Source organism: Nothobranchius furzeri, chromosome 14 (genome assembly GCF_043380555.1).
Source record: "Nothobranchius furzeri strain GRZ-AD chromosome 14, NfurGRZ-RIMD1, whole genome shotgun sequence".
NCBI lineage: Eukaryota > Metazoa > Chordata > Actinopteri > Cyprinodontiformes > Nothobranchiidae > Nothobranchius > Nothobranchius furzeri.
In genome coordinates, this window is record NC_091754.1 from 2,367,558 (window position 1) to 2,377,089 (window position 9,532).

Sequence of the window (9,532 nt, forward strand, 5' to 3'; positions counted from 1 at the left end):
AATACAAATAAAACAACTGGAACAAGACAAAAATATGTGTATCTTACATTTGAATGCTCTTTTAAATCAGAATCAGAAGGTTTTATTGCCATATGTGTGAGAAATCATAACATTAGGAAATTGCTGTGGTACTCGGTGCACAAAGAAACCTAAAAATAAGAGATAAACAGGAAGTAAGAACATAATCATGATACAATAATACAAAATGGCAATAATTAGAGAAGCGGCTACTATATAGATGACCGTGTACAGTACTGATCAGAGCGCAACAGTTCAGGTACAAACACAACACAGGGTCATGTGACTGGAACAAAGAGACTGGAGTGGGCAGCCCTTGGATTGTCATTGAGGAGTCCGACAGCAGAGGGGAAGAAACTGTTCTTGTGGCGAGAGGTTCTGGTTCAAATGGATGAAGACCTCCTGCCAAGACTTGTGTCCAGGGTGACACGGGTCAGCTGTTATTCGACCTGCACATCTCAGTAGCCTGGAGGTGTACAGGGCCTGTATGGAGGGGAGTGCAGCCAATGACCTTCTCAGCAGAGCGTACAACACGATGCAGATTCTTCTTTTCCCCGGTGGGGATGCTCCAGCATACCACACGGTGACTGAAGAGGTGAGGATGGACTCGACTGCTTTGTAGAACTGCTTCATCAAATGTGCAGGCAGGTTGACTTCATCTGCTCTGGGGTGATTGCTGATTGGCTGCACCTGGCGGTAAAGCGTTTCCTGTTTCCTGTTTTCAGTGTTGCACTACGTGTAGCTGGTGTTTGGGGCTCGCTAAAACCGATTTAATTTCTCTGTACTAGGATATCTCTGAGTTATTGTAGCGCATAAGCACGCCAAACACACATTTTCTGTTGTTCCACCTAGCTTTTAGGGAACCATTTGAGTTTGCATGCAGTTTATTTGGTGTTGGACAGTTTGCTGTCCAGTTAGCTTAGCCTCAGCACGGCTATGGCTACTTCTGTCTCTGCTTCTCCGTCTCCTATCTCTTGCTCTCTGTGTCAGATGTTTAGTTACTCCTCTGCCTCCTTTAGTGATAATGGTACGTGTAATAAATGTAGCATTTTTGTAGCTTTGGAGGCGAGGGTGTCGGAATTGGAGTCCCGGCTCTGCGCTGTTGAAAAACCTGTAAACAGCCGTAGCTACTTAGCTAGCGTGGGGCTAACTAGCTCAGAACCACCCCGTAGCGGTCCTCTAGCAGAACCCGAGCAGCCGGGACCTCAGGCCGGCTGGGTGACGGTACGCAGGAAGCATAGAACCCAGCCCGTGGGCCACCACCAACCCGTCCACTTTTCTAATAGATGTTCCCCGCTCAGTGACGCACCCACTGACAAACCGCCTCTGATCATTGGCAGCTCCATAGTCAGAAACGTGGCATTAGAGGCTCCAGCAACCATAGTTAAATGTATGGCGTTTAAAGCGTGCCACAACCCGTGCACGCGCATTGGGTCCACAGCGCGCGTGTGAACGGGACTCGCGAGCGCAAATATACATGGCAGCGCGCGTGTGAACGGGACTCGCGAGCGGAAATATGCATGGCGAGAGGTCATTTGTGCACTGAGAGGGAGCAAACTGTGTCTGTGAGCGCACAAGGATGTGCACAAGTGACAAACCTGCATGCGCGCGTTGTCAACGAGCACACGGCAGAGGAAAACGTGCGCGCGGCAGCCTCTGTGCGCGCTCGGCAGCCTCTCTGCGCGCTCGGTTTCTGACTCCTGCTCGCTCGGCTGTAAGGGCTTTTGGCACTCTGGAGGCGTGGCCTGTGGCAGATCTTCTCTGTCCTCTGATTGGTTAGTTTACCCCGCACTTTACCCTCTATCTATATAAAAAAGTCTGATATTCAGTAGTTGCTGGCATAGCTCAGCTGGGAGAGCGGGTGACTCTCACTCTGGAGGATCCAGGTTCGAGTCCGGGCAAGGAAAATGCAGTAGACGTCATGTTAATTTTTCTTTATTTCAGGTATTTTACAGTTGTGACCGTTCAACTGTCATTAAACATCCGAATGTTTGCTGGGCAGTGTTTTAAAAAGTGCACATAAGCTAGATGGTTTTAACCATATAAAATTACATTTTTTGTGATACTGGAAAAATACATACTGAAATAAAACTACTGGTTGAAAACTTTATGACTGTGGTTGTACAATATATGACTCACTAATACACTGCAAACTCCCTTAGAGTGGGGCTTCCAGAGAGAGAGAGAGAGAGAGAGAGAGAGAGAGAGAGAGACAGAGAGAGAGAGAGAGAGAAAAGTTCTTGCCTCATTAATGTATTGTTTATTTTTTTCAGCATTTAATTGACAAATTATCCTTTCAAATAATTAATTGATGAGTTACATAATTGTCCATTTAGAATTGTTGAATGGACTGAGTCAAGTTTGGTGCACTTTATATATTTCAAAACATGTTTTTTTTTAATGATGCATATAAATAATTTAAATGTTAATTTAATGAAATATTTCTATTTTTTCATTACCTCACCCTTGTTTTGACAAAAACGGGACCTTGCTGGATAATATCATGGAGAAACTATTTGTTCACAGTACTTGGCTCAGTGAGGATCTGTGTAAAGAAGGAGATGCTCAGAAATCTGTCTGCAGATTGTTACAACCCAGACTGGAAGTGGTGGGCTGTAATAAGAAAGGAAACCAAACAGAGGAGTGGGGGTTCAACAACTGATTTATTTAACAAAAGTAAGGATTTACTAAAGCAAGTTAGTGAACAGAAAATGGCCAGTGAGGACTCCCCACCACACAGGAGAGACCCAGTGAAAGCAGAAAAACAGTAGGCTTTGTAGGCAGCACCACACCCTGAGCCCAGGTGCCTCCAAGGCTGCTTAACCAGCTGCCTACAACAGAAGAAAAACACAATTAAACACAAATGAAAACCCAATGAGACGGTGGGGGCATCACAACACGTTCAGGACTACCCAAACACCAGTAATTCTTGACTGCACTGATCTGCTTTAGTAAATCCTTACTTTGGTTAAATAAATCAGTTGTTGAACCCCCACTCCTCTGTTTGGTCTCCTTTCTTATTACAGCCCACCACTTCCAGTCTGGGTTGTAACAATCTGCAGACAGATTTCTGAGCATCTCCTCCTTTGGTATACAGATCCTCACTGAGCCATGTACTGTGAACAAATAGTTTCTCCGTGATATTATCCAGCAAGGTCTTGTTTTTGTCAAAACAAGGGTGAGGTAATGAAAAAATAGAAATATTTCAATAAATTAACATTAAAATTATTTATACAGGTGCTGGCCAGTAAATTAGAATATCATCAAAAGGTTGAAAATATTTCAGTAATTCCATTCAAAACGTGAAACTTGTACATTATATTCATGCAATGCACACAGACCAATGTATTTCCAATGTTCATTACATTTAAATTTGATATTCATAAGTGACAACTAATGAAAACTCCAAATTTGGTATCTCAAAAAATTAGAATATTCTGAAAAGGCTGAATATAGAAGACACCTGCTGCCACTCTAATCAGCTGATTTACTCAAAACACCTGCAAAGGCCTTTAAAAGGTCCCTCAGTCTTGTTTTGAAGGCACCACAATCATGGGGAAGACTTCTGACTTAACAGCTGTCCAAAAGACAATCATTGACACCTTGCACAAGGAGGGCAAGACACAAAAGGTGATTGCTAAAGAAGCTGGCTGTTCGCAGAGCTCTGTGTCCAAGCACATTAACAGACAGGCGAAGGGACGGAAAAAATGTGGTAGAAAAAAGTGTACAAGCTCTAGGGATAACCGCACCCTGCAGAGAATTGTGACGACAAACCCATTCAAAAATGTGGGGGAGATCCACAAAGAGTGGACTGCAGCTGGAGTCAGCGCTTCAAGAACCACCACGAGGAGACTCATGAAAGACATGGGATTCAGGTGTCGCATTCCGTGTGTCAAGCCACTCTTGAACAAGAAACAGCGCAAGAAGCGTCTCGCCTGGGCCAAGGACAAAAAGGACTGGACTGATGCTGAGTGGTCCAAAGTTATGTTTTCTGATGAAAGCAAGTTCTGCATTTCCTTTGGAAATCAAGGACCCAGAGTCTGGAGGAAGAGCGGAGAAGCACAGAATCCACGTTGCATGAGGTCCAGTGTAAAGTTTCCACCGTCAGTGATGGTGTGGGGTGCCATGTCATCTGCCGGTGTTGGCCCACTCTGTTTCCTGAGGTCCAGGGTCAATGCAGCCGTCTACCAGGAAGTTTTAGAGCACTTCATGCTTCCTGCTGCTGACCAACTTTATGGGGATGCAGACTTCACCTTTCAACAGGACTTGGCACCTGCACACAGTGCCAAAACCACCAGCACCTGGTTCAAGGACCATGGTATCCCTGTCCTTGATTGGCCAGCAAACTCGCCTGACCTTAACCCCATAGAAAATCTATGGGGTATTGTGAAGCGGAGGATGCAATACGCTAGACCCAACAATGCAGAGGAGCTGAAGACGACTATCAGAGCAGCCTGGGCTCTCATAACACCTGAGCAGTGCCACAGACTGATCGAGTCCATGCCACGCCGCATTACTGCAGTTATTGAGGCAAAAGGAGCCCCGACTAAGTATTGAGTGCTATACATGCACATTCTTTTCATGTTCATTCTTTTCAGTTGGCCAACATTAGAGAAACAAACATTTTTTCATTGGCCTTTAGAATATTCTAATTTTCTGAGATACCAGATTTGATGTTTTCATTGGTTGTCACCTATAAATATCAAAATTAAACGTAATAAACATCGGAAATACATTGGTCTGTGTGCATTGCATGAATATAATGTACAAGTTTCACGTTTTGAATGGAATTACTGTAATATTTTCAACCTTTTGATGATATTCTAATTTACTGGCCAGCACCTGTATGCATCATTAAAAAAAAACATGTTTTGAAATATATAAAGTGCACCAAACTTGACTCAGTCCATTCAACAATTCTAAATGGACAATTATGTAACTCATCAATTAAATATTTGAAAGGATAATTTGTCAATTAAATGCTGAAAAAAATAAACAATACATTAATGAGGCAAGAACTTTTTAAACTTGAACATACCTACACCCACAAGTCTATTTTTACCTGGTTAAAACCATCTAGCTTATGTGCACTTTTTAAAACACTGCCCAGCAAACATTCGGACGTTTAATGACAGTTGAACGGTCACAACTGTAAAATAATATCACAGGAATTAGGAAAGAATAATATGACATCAACTCCATGTTCCTTGGCCGGACTCGAACCTGGATCCTCCAGAGTGAGAGTCACCAGCTTTCCCAGCTGAGCTATGCCAGCAACTGCCAAATATCAGATTTTTTTATATAGATAGCTAGAGAGTAAAGTGCGGGGTAAACTAACCAATCAGAGGATAGGGAAGATCTGCCACAGGCCACGCCTCCAGAGTGCCAAAACTCCTCACAGCCGAGCGAGCGGAATTAGAAACCGAGCGCGCAGAGGCTGCCGAGCGCGCAGAGAGGCTGCCGCGCGCGCACGTTTTCCTCTGCCGTGTGCTCGTTGGCAACGCGCGCACGCAGGTTTGTCACTTGTGCACATCCTTGTGCGCTCACAGACACAGTTTGCTCCCTCTCAGTGCACAAATGACCTCTCGCCATGTATATTTTCGCTCGCGAGTCCCGTTCACACGCGCGCTGTGGACCCAATGCGCGTGCACGGGTTGTGGCACGGGTCTGACGCGATATAAATGTTTACCTGGGGCCAGAGCGGGCGGCATTAAATCTTATCTGAAACTGCTGGCTAAGGATAAGCGTAAATACAGTAAGATTGTTATTCACGCTGGCGGTAACGACACCCGGTTACGCCAATCGGAGGTCACTAAAATTAATGTTGCTTCGGTGTGTAAGTTTGCCAAAACAATGTCGGACTCCGTAATTTTCTCTGGCCCCCTGCCTGATCGGACCAGTGACGACATGTTTAGCCGCATGCTGTCCTTCAACCGCTGGCTGTCTAGGTGGTGTCCTGAAAACAACGTGGGCTACATTGATAATTGGAAAACTTTTTGGGGAAAACCTGGTCTGATGCGGAGAGACGGCATCCATCCCTCTTTGGATGGAGCAGCTCTTCTTTCTAGGAACATGGCCAGTTTTATTAGTCCTTCATGACAACCCAGGGTCCAGACCAGGAAGCAGAGTCGTAGTTTAACCCACCCCTCTGCAGCTTCTGTACTGTTACCCACCCACTACCCCATAGAGACAGTGTCCTGCCCACGGCCAAAATCACGCAGATTAAATATCAGGCTTAATAAAGCAAATCATGGAAATCTCATAAATATTAGAACAAATTCAACTGAGCAGAAAACTAGAAAAATTAAATGTGGGTTGTTGAACATTAGATCCATTTTTTCTAAGACTTTGTTAGTTAATGAGTTGATTTGTGATAATCAGATCTCTTTGCTCTCTCTCACAGAATCCTGGCTGCAGCAAGAGGACTATGTTAGCTTAAACGAGTCGACTCCTTCAAATTATTTAAATCATCATATTGCTCGAAGTACAGGGCGAGGAGGAGGAGTGGCAACTATTTTTCATTCGGACTTATTAATCTGTCCCTTACCAATTAATACCTACAATTCGTTTGAACATCTTATTCTTAGTTTTCCTAATCCAGATTGCAAAACTGTAAAACCACTCTTGTTTGTAGTTTTATATCGTCCACCAGGCCCTTACTCTGAGTTTTTGGATCAGATCTCTGATTTTTTATCAGATTTGGTGCTAAATACTGATAAGGTCATTGTAGTGGGGGATTTCAACATTCATGTGGACATTGAAAATGATAGCTTCAATGTAGCCTTTAGTAATATCTTAGACTCAATTGGTTTTACCCAAAGAATACATAGCTCCACCCACTCCTGCCATCATACAATAGACCTTGTGCTGACTTATGGCATAGAGTGTGAGGAAATAACGATCTTTCCACATAATCCAGTCCTCTCGGACCACTTTCTGATAACCTTTGAGTTTTTATAACTGAGTTCTCGAGACATGAAAGTAAATTTCACTATAGTCGGTCTCTATCTGACAACGCAGTTACATCTTTTAAATCAGCTCTCTCTTTACTGTCCTCAGCATGTCAGAGGCATGTATCAGAGGGCAACATTGTCAGTTCTAGCCCCTCACAAATTGATGCATTAGTTCATCATGTTAATTCCTCTTTATGTGTGGCATTAGATGATGTTGCCCCTTTAAAAAAGAAGGTAATTAGGGACAGGAAGTTGGCTCCCTGGTTTAATTCTCATTTACAAGCCTTAAAACAAAACTCTAGAAAATTGGAGAGAACATGGCGCTCTACGCACCATGAGGAGAGCTACCTATCCTGGAAAAATAGTCTTGTGCTTTATAAAAATAAGCTTCGACAAACTAGAACTGCTTAATATGAGGATGCAATTTGCTGGGTTCCTTATATAGGAAACATTATTTCTGATTGGCTTAATGAACTGACCTGAATTGGAATGTTTATTATGTGAAGTGCCTTGAGACGAAGTTTGTAGTGATTTGGCGCTTTATAAATAAACTTGAATTGAATTGAATTGAATTAAGCTGCTTCAGGAAGTACATCACAGTAAAAGTACAATAATTCAATTACACAGTAATATGTATATATATATATTTTTTACTTTTTCATTCTATTCAATTCAGGTTATTTAAATAGCGCCAACAAGCTGTCTAAAAGCACTTCACACAGTAAACATTCCAATACAGGTCAGTTCATTAAACCAATCAGTGAAAAGTTTCCTATATAAGGAACCCAGCAAATTGCATTGAGTCACTGACTAGTGTCAGAGTCTTTACAGCAATCCTCATACTAAACAAGCATGCAGCAACAGTGGAGAGGAAAACTCCCTTTTAACAGGAAGAAACCTCCAGAGAATCCTGGCTCAGTATAAGCAGCCATCCTCCACGACTCACTGGGCATCAAGAAGACAGAGAACACACACACACACACACACACACACACACACACACACAACATTAATACCAAATAGTTTGATCAAACATGCTATAATATGACGTCTTAATGCATTTTCATCACACATGCTATAATCAAGCCCCACAATGCGGGTGAAAAATTGAGGCCAACGCGGAAGTGACAAAAATTGCAGTTCCACCCTCATCCACTAGGGGCTGGTGTCAGAAGCGAGCAAATCCTCATTGACTCCCATGTTAAAAATACCAATTTCACAGCAGAAATAAACATGTTTACAGCCTGGTACCAAAACATGTTTTTGGTTTTAATGATCTAGTTTACACTCATGACAACTCTGAGGGGGCTGAATTTTTTTTCTCACTCTTCTGTTTAAGTGTATTAAAAGCCTAAAATTCTGTATAATTAATGAGCATCAGACCCACGTGACCACAGAGCTAGCTCCGTGGAAAGGCCTCAGTAGAGCCTCGGTCTGGCTTGGAAACTGCTCCGGGATTTTGAGTCTCTGTGTTTGTGTATTCTTGTTTGGATATTTTTGTGCAATTGTTGGACAAAATGACTTGCTGTGGCATTAATTGCACTAATAGAGCGTCCAAGGAGTCTCCACTTCATTTTTTTCGGTAAGTAAAATTATATTTATGTATTTTAGGTCACTGCCGAGCTGAGCTTAGATTTTAACATGTACTGTTTAACCATGAAATTTAAATGTAATAGGGAAAAACCCAGTGCATTTAACATAATGCTGCACTTTAGAAAATGGGTTGAAATATAACATGGTGGTGGAGCTAGGTCCTCACTATCGGCTTGTGGAGCTCTCGGGAGACCGATGTTTTCCACCCGGTTCTCCCCTCCCCGCAGCTCTGCGCATCTCTGTCTGATCGCGGGTTCTGTCTGCTGCGCGGGCTGACGGCTTGTGGAGCTCTGGGATGGAAACCTTTGCACCCGGTTTTCCCCAGCGGTAGCTCTGCGCATCTCAGATCGCAGCGGCACTTGTCTGCTGTGTGGGCTATCGGCTTGTGGGGGTCTCGGAAACCTCTGTGTTCCACCCGGTTTTACCCAGCGGTCAGCCCGGCGTATCTCTGACTCAGAAGCTCTGGTGTTGTGCACAGTTAACTCCGGTTGTAGCTAGGTTGCTACCTCTGTTAGCTAAGCCCCGACCTCCGCGTTAGCTTTGGGTTAGCTTCAGGTTAGCTTGTAGCTAGTTTGAGCGGGTGTCGTCAGTTGATCCCAGCCTTACAGCCCCACCCTCAGCTCCACCTCTCTTCCCTTTTGTGGAATTGTCTGGGCTTGACGGAACCTGTGACACGGTCAAAATGGCGGTGGTGGCCACCTCCCATTTTAGTACAAAAACTTATTATTGGAGTCTATGGAAACCCATTGTCCATATATTAATGTCGATGGCTATAATATGATGTTTTTATGCATTTTCATCACACATGCTATAATATCACATTTTTATGCATGTAACGGAATGAAATGACTGTTTTCCACCAAAAGTCATTTTCTCCCTCTACTCTGACACAGAACTAGTCTGCATGAGATATGGCCTCAAGGTCTCATGCATTTGCTTCTAAACTGCTTCTTTCCAGCTCAAGAGAA